The sequence below is a fragment of the Lissotriton helveticus genome, chromosome 12, assembly GCF_964261635.1.
Source record: "Lissotriton helveticus chromosome 12, aLisHel1.1, whole genome shotgun sequence".
NCBI classification, from domain to species: domain Eukaryota; kingdom Metazoa; phylum Chordata; class Amphibia; order Caudata; family Salamandridae; genus Lissotriton; species Lissotriton helveticus.
In genome coordinates this window covers 660303981-660323135 of record NC_136073.1, presented here as the reverse complement: position 1 = coordinate 660323135, position 19155 = coordinate 660303981, and the positions used below count along the sequence as shown (strand labels likewise).

Below are 19155 nucleotides of genomic sequence, written 5' to 3'. Positions count from 1 at the left end.
AGTTAAGAATCGAGTTTTGAAAGTCGAAAGTACATGGCAAGCTAGTACCCCGTCCCAGATGTTACAGATGCTCCAATATCACCAGAATAGAATCAGAGAAGAGCAAGAACACGAAAGAAAACGTATGAAAGACACGAAAATGAAAGTACTAGTTGCACAATCTGTTCCACAAGACAGTCAGAAGAGGGGTCCGAATCAAGCCAGTCATCCTGCAGCTCCCGTTAAAGGGACATGTAATTATTGTAAACAGCCAGGTCATTATATAAACGAATGTGCAGTTCTGAAACATAATATAGCTACTGGTAAGACTAAAGAAAGACCACGTCCGCCTAGACAAGAACAAGTTTCACAGACTTCTCAGCCACAGAATGCACAACAGACAGTTCCAGTACCGCAGCCTATTGCTGCAACACAGCATGTTACACAACAGATGTACCAGTATGCTCAGGCAGAGTATCCAGAGTACCAACAGTATTCATGAAACAGCCTAGAGAGGGAGGTAGGCTTGCCTCTCATCGAGATACCTGTAGATCAAGAAGGTCCCTATGTTCACAGTCAAGTATTAGGGAAAGACAGAAAGTTTCTGATTGATACAGGGGCAAGTAGGACCACTATAAGTCACGCCGAAGTTCCAGGGGCTCCGCTCTCAGGCTCTAGAAATGTTTCCCTTGGATTTTCAGGAAAGCCTATTGTAAACGAGATTTCTAAACCAGTTACTCTAGAAGTAGGTCCATTGTCCCGCACTACTGATCTACTGCTTACGAAGTCATGTCCAGAAAATGTGTTAGGTATTAAGACACTGAAAGAATTAGGTGCAGTTATATGTTGTTCCCCAGAGGGAATACGTTTGTTTTTACGTGACTTCAAGGGTCACTATGTTTTACGAGATTTTGATCCAAGATTGTCTAATGTTCCGCAGCATCTATGGGCGCAAGGTCCAACTGATGTTGGTTTTATGCAAATCACACCCCATCGTGTGACTCTCAAACCAAGTATAGTCCTGCCACGAATCAGACAGTACAGATTACCACCTGAGGCTGTAGCAGCCTTATCCAAAATTATTGACGAGCTCATGGCTCAAGGAGTAGTTGTAGAAACTGACTCCAATGTATGTAATTCTCCGATCATTCCAGTCATGAAACGTACTGATCCAAATGCACCCCCAGTATATCGATTAGTGATTGACCTTCGAGAACTCAATAAATGTATTATTCCCCAGTATCCAGTTGTTCCAGATATTTCTTCCCTATTGACAGCCATTGATTCCGAAGCCTCATTTTTTACAGTCATAGACCTCAAGAACGCGTTTTTCAGTGTCCCCATTCATCCAGACAGCCAGTACCTTTTCGTTTTTTGTTTAAATGGAAGGAGCTATAAATTCACACGAGCTCCTCAAGGTTTCACAGAAAGTCCTAGTATTTATAGTCAAGCACTTAAGAGACAACTAGACAACATTCACATGCCAACAGACACTGCCCTGCTCCAGTATGTCGATGATCTACTGATCACGGCCCGTTCTGAACGTGCTTGCGAGCGAGCATCACTTACAGTCTTGTATTTCCTTGCCGAGATGGGGCACAAGGTGTCCCCTTCAAAACTTCAATTCTGTGTCCAGCAAGTGATCTACTTAGGCCACTTACTGTCCAAGTGGGGTAGGCAGTTGACACCAGACCGTATACAGCTAATAGCGAGTCTTCCTCAGCCCAAGACCCAGAAGGAGGTACGTGCTTTTATCGGCCTTACTTCTTATTACAGACAATGGATTCCTCAGTATGCATTTCTAGCCAAGCCATTAATACAGTTAACGACACAGGAGGCAGCCGTATCGACTGTCCTCCCTTGGACATCGGAACATACACTTAGTTTCAATGAGTTAAAGAAAGCTATATGCCAAGCTCCTGTTCTAGCTACACCGAACTACAGTAAGCCTTTTACACTTTTTGTCACAGAACGTGATGGTACAGCATTATCTGTTCTTACACAAGATCAAGCAGGACAATACAAGCCCTGTGCTTATTTTTCGAGCACATTAGATCCAGTAGCCCAGGCTCTGCCTGCGTGCCTCAAGTCAGTTGCAGCCACAGCACTAGCTATCAGACAAAGTGATTCCATAGTATTAGGACATTCCTTGACAGTACAAGTTCCACACTCCGTGGAAGTTCTTTTAAACCGAACACAGACTCAGCACTTGACAATTGCACGTTTAACAGGTTATGAACTGACACTGTTCCAGCCACACATAGAAATCAGACGCTGCAACGTTCTAAATCCTGCTACACTGTTACCGTCAGTTATTTCGAATCCTGCCACACACGACTGTGTGGAAGTAGTTAACACTATGACTAAGCCAAGACAAGATCTGACAGATATTCCATTACCAGATCCCGACCTGACACTTTATGTGGATGGTTCATGTATGAGAACAAGTACAGGAGAACTAGTAGCCGCGTATGCAGTGACTACTGACACTGAAGTTATAGAAACACACCGTATTGACACCCTGTCTGCTCAAGCAGCAGAGCTAGTTGCTCTGACACAAGCCTGCATACACGCCAAGAACCTGAAAGTTAATGTTTACACAGATTCACGCTACGCATTCGGAGTTGTACACGACTTCGGAGTGCTCTGGCAGGAGAGAGGTTTCATGACTTCTCATGGAACCAAGATTCAGCATGGTCTCCTTATTCAAGCTCTGTTAGATGCCATACATTTACCGACATCTATTGCTATCATGAAATGCAAAGCACATACGAAAGTTACTGACATTTTTTCTCAAGGTAATGATCTAGCAGATCGCACAGCCAAGCTTACAGCACAGACTCCAGACATGTCAGTTAATCCGACACAGACACATACTCCAGATCAGACTACTTGTATGACAGTTAAGGACCCTACTCAAGATGTCATAGATATCCAGTTACATGCTACTCCCGATGAAATCAAGAAATGGTCCGAACAAGGAGGGGTCCAGACAGATCAGGGATGGTTGACGAAGGGAAAAGCCACATGGTTTCTCCCCGACTCAATGGTTCAAGTCATTATCAATACCGCACATAGTCCAGCACACTTAGGAGAAAAAGCCATGTTAGACAGTATCCAGAACATTTGGTTTAACAAGCATTTACGAGCTGCAGCCAAGCAGAAAGTCCGTACCTGTATGATATGTTGCCAGTTTAATCCAGGTAAAAGTGTCCCGGTGGAACAAGGTGGATTCCAGCCCCCTGACCACCCTTTTGAAGTCCTCCAAATGGATTATATTCAGATGGAGCGATGTCGAGGTTTCAAGTATGTCCTTGTAGTTGTATGCGCTTTGTCCAGATGGACAGAAGCATATCCAGTCCCAGATTACACAGCCACGACCACTGCCAAGCAGTTGGTTCGTGAATTCTTCCCCCGTTATGGACTCCCTAGGGTCGTATATTCTGACAACGGCCAGCCATTCTCATCTGAGCTCATGAAACACATTTCCCTTTTGTTAGGGTACCAGTGGAAGTTCCATTGTGTACGCCATCCTGAAGCAGCCGGTCTAGTAGAGAGACATAACCAGACCCTGAAAATCCGTATTGCTAAAGTCTGTCAAGAAAAAGGTGTAGATTGGTTAGTTGCTCTGCCAGTCGCTTTGTTTTATATGCGCATGGTCGCACATTCCAGATCAGGTCTGTCCCCGTACGAGGTCGTATTCGGCCGCCCCCCAAATATGTGGGGTACACCTAGACCTCGAAGTATTACAGATGTTTCAAGTAATATGCTGACAGATTACCTAGCTTCCTTGATGTCTGCCCTACACTCTTGTCGTTCACAGGTTGCCGCCGCATTTCCAGACAATACCGAGGTGGCACCGCATGAAATCGTTCCTGGAAGTCTGGTTCTTGTAAGGAACTTTGATCGTTCAAGTCCGCTGGAGCCCCGCTGGAAGGAGCCCAAGCAAGTCCTCCTGGCCACCCGTACTGCCGTCAAGCTGGAAGGCAGGAAGGGCTGGGTACATTTGTCTCACGTAAAGAAATTTTATGGACTAAAGACTGTTTCCAAGAACATTTCCGAGGATTCCGAGGATTTTAAAGACTGCCAAAGTACTATTCTCAAGGACTGTCCCGCAAAAGACAATGATACAGATTCCTCCCTGTTAGAGAAAACTCCGCAGCAGGAGTACAAGCTAAAATTAAGGTCTAGTAAAATAAGTCAGCCTGTTTGATTGTCTAAGTCCTCTCCTAGGTGAAACGGTTAGACCGGTTTCTGACATGTATATAATAGACCCCCACAGAGAGAGAGTTAGTGAGAACTCTAAAAGTTGCATTATTATTTTATGTTTTCTGCTATATCTCAGCCTTATGATTACCTGCATAAGTTATGCATTTTATTTGTGTTTTCCAGTTTCTCATGTAAATAAGTCTTCTAATGTTACAATAGAGCACACGTTTAGTGATCTGCCTCCTCATGAACTATCTTATCGTCTTGCTATGCGAAATAATTCCTTTATCCGCATGTTACATTATTCACACCAGACCAGCAATGCCACTAATTGTTGGGTGTGTGGTCGACTCCCCCTTTTCAGACACCGAAGGGAGTTCTGCCACTGTTTCCTTATCCGTTTTCGCATAATGGTTCGTGTGGAGCATGGTCCACGTTAACGTCATCCTCAACAGATATGTCTTTTCTTAACAGTACATGTTTCCCAGGCAAGCAAGGTCTTCCCCACAGAACAGGGCTAGATCTAGAAAATGAAGTTTATAATTTGGGTAATTATTCTTCGAATTTTATGGTCCTGAATGTTCAGTCTGATACTACTTCAGACTTACCCTCTATGTCAGTATTACCAGTCAAAGGTGAATTATGTGTCCGAAATAATGGTTCCGTACATGTAGGACATAGTGATTGTACGACTATTGTCAAGTATAGTGACAGTGGGAACTCTATTTTCAAAGCTTCGCGTCATTCTTATTTTGTTTGTGGTCAGACCGCATATGGTCGTCTGCCCCTCGATTGGGAGGGAACCTGTTACATTGCCTTCCTACTGCCACCAGTTTTTCTAGCCCCACCTGACTATCATAGGAACTCCCACCTAGTACATACTAGACACAAGAGAGACCTCCCGATTGTTGATTATACTGAAACTGCTCTAGAACAATACATAGATATCAATAAAGGTGTCTTTCCCTACTTAGGTACTGTTGTGAATAGTAAACTGATACGTAGATTAACCAGAACCCTTGAAGCAGTAGTGATTGAGACTACTTCCGCTCTAGGTAACTTAACCGAAGAGCAATCTTTTATGAGAATTGTTGTGCTCCAGAATCGTCTCGTCCTTGACGTCATACTGGCCGATAGGGGCGGGGCATGTAGAGTCATCGGATCTAGTTGCTGCATTTTCATTCCTAATAACGCGCCGTCTGTTTATTCAGCTATAACCAGACTCCATAAAATTGCCCATCTGTTACACCAAAATCCAGGCACCTGGACATGGTCCGGTTGGTTCTGGAATATAATTTCCGCCTGGGGATGGAAAGTGTTGTCCTTTCTAGGTATTGCAGTAGCGATCATATTCAGTTGCTGCCTCTGTATACAATGTAGCCCTGCGATTTGCGGCATTTGTGCTACCTCTTGTATTCCTAGTTCCAAGTCCCGTTCTAAATCCAGTTCCAAGAAAATTCGAGACGAGCAAATGATACTGTATGAAATAATAGATGGTATCATGAATATTGATGTTTCCTGATGGAAACGTAGTGACAAGGAGGGAATGTGGAAAAGTAAATTTTGCCATGTTCTGTGTCCCTACGTGTCCCCCATCTTATGTTATGTGTGCATGATTAATATGCATATGTATTCCCCATGTTTGATTAAAGACGCAATTACAGTTGTGTCCATCTCTAGTATGCCAGTTTTCAGTTCTCGTGAAAGCTACGAGTATTAGGCCTATGTAAAGTTACGTTGCCACGTTTCTCAGTGTGCACTTTATTTCATTGAAAAGTCCCCGTTTCTAGGCCTCAAAAGGGCCCGGACACCAGATTCAGCTCCTGTCTCCTGAGCCCTCGCTGAGGAGCGATACAGCCCCCACCTGTATTCCTGACCCTTCACTTACTTCCTGCCTCACAGTGCCCGGCTCAGCCTGGCTCTGCCTGCTAGTCTGCCAAAAGTATGTTATGATTCTAGTTATCAGTCCAGCCCTCCTTCTCTGCATTCCTAAGCTACTGAATCGCATCAATAGTTTCCGTCATCGTCTAGCCTTTACGTCTCCATGTAAGAGAAATACTATATTAATGGTCATTTAATATTCTTCAACACGCACTACATGTAGAATAATGCATGCACCAGTCTTAGAGTCTGTTAGCCTTTACCCCGATAACTTTTAGTTTATATCAACATGTTCTCTAAACATCAGATACTAGATAGTGTTTAGGTACATGTTGCCCTGACTCTCCAGACTTCAGTCTCCTTCTTTAGCACAGAGTTCATAGCCCCCAGCTTCTCCTAGTAACACGTCATTGCCAGCTTGCGCGCACCACTAGGTTAGAGGTCCCGGCTCCTTAGGTAGCCCCCTCCATGTTTCCGCCCCATTTATGACATATTCTGTTACGTTTGCATCACATGTCTATGTATACGCCCTGTTACACCTACTTTCAGCCTTATCTTTCGCGACTGCTATTGACCACACCCACTGCTCCACCTATCGTATGTACTGTAATGCAATTGTTTTAGTATATATGCTTGTGCACTGTTATTAAATGTTACCCATTCCCTTACGCCGATCCTGCCCCCGGCAGCGCTGCCATCCTATTCCTGTGCAGGTTGTCCTGTTCCTGTCCTTATGCTGTATTAAACCTGCAAACTCCTACTACCTCGAATCTTGACTCTTATTTATTGAGCTATCTGTTATTACTATGTCCAGTCAAAAATAGATCCGGTATTATTTATTTATATACCACAAACCTCTTCTGGAACCATTAGCACTACAATCTCTTCGCCCATCAGTTGTGTACCATTGGAGCCGAGGGTCATAATCGAATCATGCCGGTCAAACTTGGCACAGATACCAATTGTCCTGCCTTCCCCAGAACTTCCTATCATTGTAATACTACCTACCACTGATGCGATGGGTGTTAAAGAAAACACGGCTAACATCCATTCTGGGGGCCAGCAGGCTTCCTATGTCACCGAAGAGGGTCTCACGAAACTCTTGGAAAAACTTTTTACTGAGAGGCTAGAAACCGCTTTAATTCAAATTGCAACAGACATTACTGAGACTTTGAAGGACTGTGTCAATAACTTGCTGAACAAATGTGAACGCTTTAACAATTTTCTGATTAGTCAGGCTCCGGTCTCAGCTCCTATAGAAATTGACCCGCCAATTAACTCAGTAAATAATATACCGGCTGAAAACACTGTGCCAGCAAGAGGGAAAGTTGTAAATAGTAGATATACACCCTTGCCCCTAGCAGTGCCTAACCGTGTTCTTTTAGACAAGCCTATACTGGAAAAGCCATTTGGTCCTATGGGAGACCAGAGGGTCAGGGTGCCCCCAGTGCACCTACCCCCTGATGCAACACCTTACGTGGCTGTACTTGTTAATGTACCCAAATTAAATGCGGGAGAGGTAGAACATCACGAAACACTGCGTAACCTCACGGAAAAATGGTGCAATGCAAATTGCACGGGTGAAAGTAATATCGCAGCAAATATATTGATGTGCAGAAGGGTTAACTGGGTTGGCAAAACAAAGAAATATATGGCTGGCGATTGTGTTATAGTTAATTTTAAATCGCGTGATGTCATAAGCCGCCTTTTTTGGGATGCTTCCCCTTTGGACCCTTTAGGCAAGGGTGTGCGTGCCATGCCGCTGGGTTTTTTCTACCCTCCTGCATTCAGGACAACTGGAGGTACCTATGGCAGGCCCCTGCTAAACAATAACCTTGGGTCCCATGATAAACAAAATTTCCCTCTGCAAGGGAATGAATGGGTGACTAAGAAGGCCAGGGGAGGTGATGTAGCCACACCTGCCATGAATACACACCCAGATAACCTGCCTCTTTTAAATAGATTTGCGGCTCTTGCCAATCAGGATGCTATGGATTGACTAGTGCCCAAGCTAACAAACCAGCCAGCCAATGTCCAGGATGATCCCACTAACATCCCTAGCACCTGTAATACTACTAACATCTCCACCCCCTGTAATGTGGTATTTAATGAAGGGGAGGTGACAACAGAGGGAGGCAATAGAACAGCTAAGATTTTGTCCTGGAACATTGCGGGCTTACGTGCCAAACAAAATGATCCAATCTGGCTGGGTAAGTTGAAAGAATACGACATAGTAGCCATGCAGGAAACATGGGCTAGGGATAATTCATTTTGGCTGGATGGCTACTCTTCATTTTATGTTAAAGCACAGTGTTCTGTGGCGGGAAGGGACATTGGTGGCTTGATGTTCTTGGTATCTCTCAATATTGCTGGGAGTGTGAGGGAAATTACAAGCAGCTCACACTATTTTCAACTGCTAGAGTTGCGTCACGTAGACAAAAATAAAACACTTTTTATTAACTGCTATAATTCTTCGCAGGGTGGTCCCCAAAATTTTGTTTTAGAAAGTTTAAATTTATTTGTAAACAATTATATGTCAAAACAAACCACTTTTGTTCAAATCATTTTAATGGGTGATTTTAATGTTCACTTATGTGAATCACAATGCCAGATCAAAGACTTTCATGGGCCTGACCTCACGACCCCTCCCCACTTTGAGCATAGCCTGAAGGGTTCAGCTATGGAACAGTTGTTATCTTCTAACGATCTGTACGAACCTAGCTTTGTTGATTCAAAGGATCGGGTGGTTACTTATAACGCAAGGGGTAGTGAATCCATCATTGATTACATTTTCATGTCCCCAGGGCTCCTTCATTATGTTTATTTCTATAACGCCATTGAAAGTGGCTTTAGCGACCACAACCCGGTGTGTTTAATGCTGGATGGTTCGCTTGGTTTGTTGAAGGGGGCTTTGCAGGTTACTTCTGTGAAACACGTTAAGAGCAAAGATCAAGGGCGGCGACTAAAATGGTGCAAAGTTTGCCCAGAAGATTTTATGTATTTTATTGAACATGAAATGGTGGAGGAATTACAGACTTGCAGGGACCCTACTAGGGGGGATAAAGAGATCATTGCCGCCTTTGAAGCTATCTGTTCGAAGGTGGAGAAAGAGCTTATACTTGGTCCAAAAAGGGGACCGGCTCCAGTTACCGGGTGGTTCGACCATTCTTGCTCAAAAGCCCACTCTGCACTGATAGCAGCATTAAAACATTCACCTAGAAATAAGCTAGTGATAGCTCAACTAAGGAAAAAATATGCTGAGGCGGTAAAAACACGCAAAAAAGCTGTAAAAGAAGAAGCCTGGGATGCTTTAATGGATTCCACCACCTTAAAACACAGCTCTAAATTTTGGTCTATAATAAATAACCCCATATTTGCTAAAACACGTAACACTGACCTTGAGGCAAATATACCTGAGTCAGATTGGCTTAATCATTTTTCAGTTATCTATGGGAGCAATCAAGTGTATGAAACATTCTGTATACCTTGCTATTCTAACATGCAACCCATTGTAGATTTTACTGAAAATGAGGTCAAGGTCGCGATAATTGGGTCCGCTAAGAATAAAGCTCCGGGACCCGATGGGGTTCCTTTGGACCTATATAAATCAAACCCAGAGCTGTGGGCAACGGTACTAACGAATGTTTATAATAAAGTACTTAAAGGGGGTTTTCCCAATACCTGGGCATGTTCAATAATCGTACCAATTTTTAAAAAAGGAGCAAGAAATGACCCTAAATGTTACCGCCCTATATCTTTGCTGGATTCCTCCATGAAGATCCTGGGTAAAGTACTACTGGTGAAAATTAACAAATGGACTTTAGAGAATAATATTTTGTCCAATGCCCAGTATGGTTTTCGGTCAGGTAGAGGGACAGAGGACCAATGTCTGAATTTGAACATGATAATTTCTAAATACACTAAGGCTAAAAAAGGGACACTTTTTGTTGCTTACATGGATTTGTCAACAGCGTTTGATCTAGTGAATAGAGCCAAGTTGTGGGGTATGTTGTTACAAATGGGATTGGACCCTCCTCTGGTCCACTTCTTGGCTGAACTCCACAAGGATCTAAAGGCTTCCATCAGAATGGACCAAGAGGGACATCGTACAGCGTGGTTTAAATCAGGCAGGGGTGTGCGACAGGGTTGCATCCTTGCCCCTATGCTGTTCACTTTGTATATAAATTCTCTAGAAAAAAATCTCTTGGCTGCATCTGTGGACACTCCGCGTGCAGGGGACACTCACATCCCAGTGCTCCTGTACCCGGATGATGCTGCCTTAATAGCTAGGACACATCTGGGCCTCCAGAGACTTCTTAATGCATTTAGTGATTTCATGTCCTCTCTTGACCTGGTGGTTAATAACGCGAAATCCCATGTTATGGCCTTTGGGGCAGTTAAAAATAATACGAAATCTTTTTACTGTAAAGGGGAAGTGATTAGTAATGTTAAAGCTTTCACTTACCTCGGAGTAATTTTTGACACTAAGGGTAGCTGGATCCCCCAGATATTAGCAAAGACTAAAGCAGTGAGGAGCTCGGTTAATGCCATCCTGAGCTTTTCAAGGAGATTAGGGGGGAAACCAAGTGGTGCACTTCTAGCCTTGTATAGGGCAAAATCATTGGCTATAGCTAGGTACGGAGCTGGATTATGGGGTTATGTAAAAACTGAAAACATCCAAACGGAGGTTAATAAGTTTTTCTGTTCTATATTAGGACTCCCCTTCTCAACAGCCACTTTTTCTGTCCATCAGGAGCTCGGTGCAGGATACATTAGTGATATCCTCTCTATGTCACCTATACTTCTGTGGATAAGAGTGTGGACCAATAACAACTTAGGTCTCAACCACAAAATTCTGACGGACTGTTTAAAATTGGATAAGTTTAAAGATATCGCTTGGCTGGCATACATCAAAAAGTGCTCGGCAGAACTTGGACGCCCGGAGATTTTCTCCTCCCCGCTTGACCTAAAAAAAGCAGACCTAGCTTGGGTCAAGGAAAATTTTTACAAACTTAAATCCTTGGAGAGAGAACAACTCCAGTTAACAAAAGCCACGGTCAGAGCACATTATATGACAATCACCTGTATTGCCATCCAACCGTATCTTGCACTAGTCAACATTCCGTTCCACAGATGGCTTCTGGTTAAGTTTAGATTTAACCAGATTTATTTGGTACTCTGTGGCAGACAGGGATGGTTCAAGCTTGAGGATGCACCTGTATGTGAATGCGACAACTTTTCCATACAAGACAATATGCACCTTATGTTATTCTGCCCTTTTTATCATGTTCCCAGACAAAAGTATTTGTTACCCTTGTTGAGGGGGAAAGCGTTTACGCAAGCAAAACCCGCTCTCCTGTTTTTACAAATGCTTGATTCGCCCTTGGTAATGTTCGGTGTGGCAAATTATCTTGTTGCCGCCGTTCGAATCAGGAGGAGGAAAGTATAAGCTGAAGTGTGGGGATTGAGATGAATTTGGTATTTCTTGCTTTTTTGCACATGATGAGTCTTTTAATCTGACTTTTTTAAATGTTTTAATTTGTATTGTATCATATGTAATTTTTATAACATGTACTTGGAATGATTTTTAACTGTTGTAGCATGCTTTTATGATTTTTAACAAAATCGAATAAAGTGGTTTTGACTTGACTTGACTTGACTCATGGGATATGGTATCAAAAGCAGCACTCAAATCTAATAAGATGAGTGCCACTGTGTTACCCTTGTCTAACCTCTGACGGATGTTTTCCGTCACTCCCAAGAGTGTCAACTCGGTTGAGAAACCTGTTCTGAAACCGGATTGGGACGGATGCAGAAGATTCTGGGAGTTCACGAATTGAGTCAGTTGGTTATTGACATGTTTTTCCAGTATTTTGGAGAAGGCGGGAAGCAGGGAGACGGGACGAAAGTTGGAGAAGACTTCCGGGTCAGCGTTAGCCTTCTTCAGCAAAGGAAGAATCATTGCATGTTTCCAAGTAGCAGGCACTACTGCTTCCTCAATTGAAGCATTGAGAAGCTCCATGATCCCTTTCAGAATCAGAGGGTCCACTTTTTTTGGATCATGAACTGGGAAGGGGCCCTTCGGGGATCCTGACTTAATGCTATTTAGTATGTCCAGGAAAGATGTTATGTCTAGCGGTCGCCATCTATTAAGTGTGCTATCCGAAGATTCTAATGACTCACTGGGAGGAGTGAAATTTGCTGACATATGATTTAGGAAACTGTTTTCCATTTGTGCTAAGTTCGGAGTCGATTTTATCAATTTTATCGTTGAAGTACGTCGCTAGTTGTTCGCATTGCGTTTTCGGTAACTTTGGGGGTTCTGGTTGGTGTGCGGCACCCGACAATTCTTGTACCACCCTGAAAAGTAGTTTAGGATTATTTTGGGCTGACAGAATATTATTCTAAGTGTGTTCAGCTCGCGCCACTTTGCATAATGCCTGGTAGACTTTAATGGCCTGTTTGTAAGTCCACCTTTCGGCCGGTGCGTAGTGTTTCCTCCACTGCCTCTCAAGCACCTTACATTTAGTTTTTTCTGCTTTAAGTTTTTCTGAGAACCATTGGGATGGGAGACAATGGTTCTTAGTTTTGTTTTTCGTTAACGGAATAAGAATGTCCACAGACGCGGTTAGTCAGTTATGAATGGTATCCGTATCCGTGGTGCTGACTGACTTTAGATCTGGTCTAGAGTCTAACAGCCGGGCATTTAAATGATCCATATTAAGTTTTTTCCAATTTCTGTACCAAATTGCGTCTGCTGTGGCGAATCGTGTTTCACCACCAGTTTAAGCTTAAAGCTAACTAAATAATGGTCCGACCAAAGTAGAGGTAATGTGGATTCGCATGTGATATTATTTAAGTTGGAAAAAATAGGATCCAGAAGGTGTCCTGCTTGATGCGTGGGGTCGGAATTGCATAGAGACATATTCAGAGCAGCTAGGTCTGAAATTAGCGTAGAGCTAATGGAACAGTTATGGTCATCGAGAAGTAGATTTAAATCTCCTAAAATCGAGAAATTGGTGGCGTCAAGTAAGAAGGGGGCAATGAAATCCGGAAGCGCCGCCGCCCAGGCTCCTGCTGAACCCGGGGGGGGGGCGGTAGATCAGCAACCCCGAGAAAGTAAATTGGGGTGTAAGAGAAAGTTTGAAAAGGCCTGCTTCACAATTATTCAAAGGAAGCTCCTCCCATTTACAAATAATATCCTTTTTAAAAATGATTCCAATGACTCCTCCTATTTTATTCGCGCAATCCATCCTAAGGATCGTGTAATTCTGAGGTATTGCTATGGCAATGTCAGGTCCTAAGCTGGCATTAAGCCACGTTTCAGGCAGGAAGATGGCATCAGGCTGGGAGTTTCGAAAATGTCTTCTTTATGTTTGGCAGAGACCTGCAGTTAATGCTAAAGAACAAGAAATCTTTAGTAGGTGGTTCCTTTTTGTGCTCCGCATGGGAAGTGGAATCGCTATGTACCATGGTGTCAGATACATGAATTTGAGGTCTAGAGGAGAAGGAAAAATTGCAAAAGGGGCAAGGGAGAGACAGATTCTCCAATGTCATCAACGTACAGTTCTGTTGACGATTAGGGCAAAGCCTAGTAAGATCTTCCTGGGAATATATACGGGGAACCTTATAATTGTGCGCAGGGGGTATGACCCCTGGCCCCATTCGGGCGCGGATGGGTGCAGACGGGCTTGCCTTTGGCACGCCGCAGGCGCGCCACCGGGGCGCCCGCTGCGCGTCGCCTTCATGTGATCACTAAACAAGAAGATCAAGAAAAAAACGCCTTTAGTACTCCTAATGGGCTGTATGAGTTCACTGTCTTGCCTTTTGGACTACATTGAGCACCAGCAACAGTCCAAAGGCTTATGAATAAGGTTCTCTACCAACACCAAGAGTACTACATAGACGATATCATAATATTCAGCCCTAGTTGGGAACAACATCTCGTCCATTATAGGAAGGTATTCCAAGCGGTTGACACCGCCGGGCTCCATGTGAACTCCAAAAAGTCCAGAACAGGCTTCAACAAAGTCAAATATATGGGTTATTTGTTGGTGGATGGGGTTATTGCTCCCCCACAGGAGAAAGTAAAAGCAGTCTTAGACACCCCCTTCCCTACCACCAAGAAGAGCATTAGATCCTTTTTGGGCTTATTAGATTACTACTGCCGATTTATACCCAATTATTCTGAAATAGCAGCCCCATTAACCAACCTATTGAAGAAAGAAAAAAAAGAACAAAGATCTAATGAATCTTCCCCAAGCAGCCAAAAAGGCATTCCACGAACTTAAACAAGCCTTAACCTCCAGCCCTATCCTTATTTCCCCTGATTTCAGGGAACCGTTTATCCTACAAACAGATGCCTAGGATGTAGGTTTGGGGGCCGTCCTTTCCCAACAAACAAAAGAAGGCCTTGAGTGTCCAGTCCTCTTTATCAGCCGTAAATTATTTCGAAGGGAGAAGACATATTCTACGGTTGAGAAAGAGTTCTTGGCTATAATGTGGGCTGTAGAAAAGTTGCACTACTATCTGGAGGGGTCTCCTTTTATCCTATACACTGATCACGCCACCTTCTTGTGGATGAGCCGTAATAAAGGGAATAATCCACGTGTTCTCAGGTGGTTTTTGGGCTTGCAACCCTACTCATTTGAGGTCCGTCATAGAAAAGGGTCAGAAAACGGCAATGACAACTTTCTTTCATGCATCTTTCATTTCCCCGATCGAGAAACGTCTGGGGATGGGGTGTGTCAGATAGCTCCTGTATTAGATGGTGGGATAGAGGAGAAGGAATGCGATGTCATCCCTTCATACATCTCTCCCCTCCTGAATTCACGGTCCCCTTTTTCCACCTGGCCGCTTTACTGTCATCAAGAAGCGGAGGAAGTGGAAACAGCAGGCGGCCCCATTAAGATGGAGCTGAGGGCGAACGTCAGGGAAGACAACACGCTTCAAGAAGGCGGGGCGGAGTGCGCGTCGGGTCGGTCTGTGGCTGTATCAGCTGTGCGAGGGACGGAATCACGAAAGGAAGAAACCAGCAAAAAAGCCCAAACAAAAGAAGAAGACCCAACAAACCTTGAGAAGAGAGAACCGGAGCCCAGGGAAGGTCGCAGCCTGTCGTTAAATGGAACGCCCGCACCGGGAGGAGAAAAAAAAGCCAAAGCAGAGAGAGAACAGACTGCAACCGTGGAATCACCACGCCACGGCCCTAGAGGGACGTGGCTCTTCCAGGTGCGTGGACGTTTATGAGCATTTGGAAAGGGGGAAGGGAGGGGAGGCAGAGGGGTAAAAGGGATGCAGATAAGAAAAAGGAAAATTAGTGAGAAGGAAGGAAATCCAAAAGGAGCAGACTTTCTCTTAATTCTCTCGCAATGCGGAATGCGGACCTCTGTTGCTGCCTACGGGGCTTACCGCCATTTGTCAGCTGTGCTGCCAGGACTCCAGCCAGGACTCCAGCCCCCGCTGCCTTCCCTGCCGCCCCCGCCGCCGCTGACCACTCGCGGCCGCCGAGAGGGGCCGGGAGGGATAAAACTACATTTCCCAGCGTCCCCTGAGCTGCGGGGACGCCGCCTGCCACCTGGGACTTTCGCCGGGAGGCGTACTTGAGAGCGCCCTTCCCTCGGCAAAGCGGGGACCTCTGTTGCTGCCTACGGGGCTTACCGCCATTTGTCAGCTGTGCTGCCAGGACTCCAGCCAGGACTCCAGCCCCCGCTGCCTTCCCTGCCGCCCCCGCCGCCGCTGACCACTCGCGGCCGCCGAGAGGGGCCGGGAGGGATAAAACTACATTTCTCAGCGTCCCCTGAGCTGCGGGGACGCCGCCTGCCATCTGGGACTTCCGCCGGGAGGCGTACTTGAGAGCGCCCTTCCCTCGGCAAAGCGGGGACCTCTGATGCTGCCTACGGGGCTTACCGCCATTTGTCAGCTGTGCTGCCAGGACTCCAGCCAAGACTCCAGCCCCCGCTGCCTTCCCTGCCGCCCCCGCCGCCGCTGACCACTCGCGGCCGCCGAGAGGGGCCGGGAGGGATAAAACTACATTTCCCAGCGTCCCCTGAGCAGCGGGGACGCCGCCTGCCACCTGGGACTTCCGCCGGGAGGCGTACTTGAGAGCGCCCTTCCCTCGGCAAAGCGGGGACCTCTGTTGCTGCCTACGGGGCTTACCGCCATTTGTCAGCTGTGCTGCCAGGACTCCAGCCCCCGCTGCCTTCCCTGCCGCCCCCGCCGCCGCTGGCCACTCGCGGCCGCCGAGAGGGGCCGGGAGGGATGAGACTGCATTTCCCAGCGTCCCCTGAGCTGCGGGGACGCCGCCTGCCACCTGGGACTTCCGCCGGGAGGCGTACTTGAGAGTGCCCTTCCCTCCGCGTCGCGGGACGCGCGCGGGCGACGGCGGGCGGAGCCCGGGCAGAGGGCGGGCCGTCTAAGGCCGTCCAAGGACGACCAGGGACGGGACGGGCCACATCCCTAACAGCATGGGTAAGCGAAAATTAGTTACTCCGGTGATAGGAGACGTTAAGGCCAAGGTCCCAAAATACACGACCAGTATAATTACATACCTGACAACAAAAGTGGACGAACTATCCACCCAGATAGCTGTCTCTGAACGTGCATTGGGCCTGGAAATTACATCTGGAAGCCCTGGTTCTACAATTTCCTCGCCCATTAGCTGTGTTCCACTGGAGCCGAGGGTAATAATTGAATCATGCCGGACAAACTTGCCGCAGACTCCCACAGTTCTGCCTTCTCCAGCACTCCCTACTATTGTTATACCTTCCACAACTGAGGAATGGATGTCAAAGAAAACACGGCAAACATTCAATCTGGGGATCTGGGGATCAGTGGGCATCTCACATTACAGAGGAGGGTCTTAAGTCACTTCTGGAAAAACTTTTTTCTGATAGGCTTGAATCGGCCTTAATCCAGATTGCTACAGACATAACTGAGACTCTGAAGGACTGTGTTAATAATTTGCTGAAAAAATGTGAACGTATTAATGATTTTTTGATTAGCCAAGCCCCTGTACCACCATCACTAAATTTGATTTGCCCCCATGTTCCCCAGGGTTCAGTACCTCTAGAAATTGACTCCCCTTCTAACCCAGTAACTGATATGCCCGCAGAAAATTCTGCGCCTACCAAAGGGAAAGTTGTAAATGGAAGATACACGCCCTTGCTGCCAACAACGCCTAACCTTGTTTCACTGGGAAAGCCGTTAGGTCTTTTGGGAGACCGGACGGGCAGGGTACCTCCAGTGCACCTACCTCCCGATGCAACACCTTTTGTAGCTGTGCTGGTAAATGTACCCAAATTAGATGTGGGGGAGACAGAACATCATGAAACGCTGCGTAACCATACGGAAAAATGGTGCAATGCTAATTGCACGGGTGAAAGCAATATCGCGGCTAACATATTGATGTGTAGAAGGGTTGATTGGGTGGGCAGAACTAAGAAGCGTGTGGCAGGTGACTGTGTTATTGTTAATTTTAGATCTCGTGATGTCATTAGCCGCCTCTTCTGGGATGCTTCCCCCTTGGATCCATTAGCCAAGGGAGTGCGCGCCATGCCGCTGGGTTTCTTCTATCCACCAGCACTTATGACAGCCGTAGGCGGGCATGGCGGGTCGCAGCTAAATAGTAATCATGGGTTTCTGGGCAAAACAATTCTCCCTTCGCAAGGGAATGGATGGGTGACAAAGAAAGCGAGGGGCGACACTGAAGTTATTTCTGCAAAGCACACACAGTCAGATAACTTGCTACTTTCAAACAGATTTGCGGCTCTCGCTAATCATGACAACATGGACTGACTAGAGCCCGAGCAAACAAACTCGTCAGACGATGTCCTGGATGATTGTACTAACATCTTCACCCCCTGTATCACTGTTAATATCCCCACCCCCTGTAATGTTGTAGCCAATGAAGAGGAGGTGACAACAGAACTAGGTAACAGAAAAGCTAGTATCTTATCCTGGAATATTGCTGGCTTACGCGCCAAACAGGATGACCCAACTTGGTTGGGTAAGCTGAAGGAACACGATATAGTGGCCATGCAGGAAACTTGGGCAAGGGACAACTCATTTTGGCTGGATGGTTACTCTTCATACTTTGTCAAAGCACAGTGTACCCAGGCGGGAAGGGATATAGGCGGCCTGATGTTTCTGGTTTCACTAAAAATAGCTGGGAGTGTGAGGGAAATCTCTAGCTCTTCACATTATTTTCAGCTCTTAGAGATCCGCCACCCAGATAAAAATAAGACAGTTCTTATTAACTGCTATAATTCCCTGCAGGGTGGTCCCCAAAATGTTGTTTTAGAAAGTTTAAGTTTATTTATAACTGAGTACATGTCAAAACAAACCACTTTCGTACAAATTATTTTAATGGGTGATTTTAACGTTCATCTGTGTGACTCACATTGCCAGATTAAAGACTTTAATGGGCCTGATTTTACAACTCCTCCCCACTTTGAGCATAATTTAAAGGGATTAGCAATGGAACATTTGCTATCAGCAAATGACCTGTATGAACCAGGCTTTTCTGACCCAAATGATCGTGTGGTCACATATAGTGCAAGGGGTAGTGAATCTATCATTGATTACTTTTTTTTGTCCCCAGGGCTTCTTCATTATGTTCATTTTTATAACGCTATTGAAAGTAGATTCAGTGACCACAACCCAGTCCGCTTAATTCTGGATGGGTCGCTAGGATTGCTCAAGGGGGCTTTGATGGCCACCTCCGTGAAGTACGTTAAGAGCAAAGACCAAGGGAGGCGTCTAAAATGGACTAAAGTTTGCCCTGAGGACTTTTTGAATCTTATTGAACAAGATATGATGGTGGAATTTCAGACCTGTAGGGACCCTGCCAGGGGGGATAAAGCGACTATTGCCGCCTTTGAGGCTATCTGCTCAAGGGTGGATAAAGAACTTACTCTTAGTCGAAAAAGGGCACCTGCCCCAGTCTCCGGTTGGTTCGACCACTCTTGTTCAAAAGCCCACTCCGCATTGATTGCAGCGCTTAAACAGTCCCCTAGAAATAAGTTAGTGATAGCGCAGCTAAGGAAAAAATATGCTGAGGCGGTTAAGTTACGGAAAAAAGTTGTAAAA

At 45.6% G+C, this 19155-nt stretch overlaps 1 long non-coding RNA gene across 1 annotated transcript in view; it reads right to left on the bottom strand.

Moving 5' to 3' along the window:
• LOC144799532 (uncharacterized) overlaps nt 1–15560 on the bottom strand; it is a 66456-nt gene extending 50896 nt beyond the window's left edge. Inside the window, exon 1 of the long non-coding RNA XR_013603830.1 lies at nt 15478–15560. This is a non-coding gene — a long non-coding RNA (uncharacterized LOC144799532). The remainder of the gene's footprint in view (nt 1–15477) is intronic.
• Nucleotides 15561–19155: the final 3595 nt, after the last annotated feature.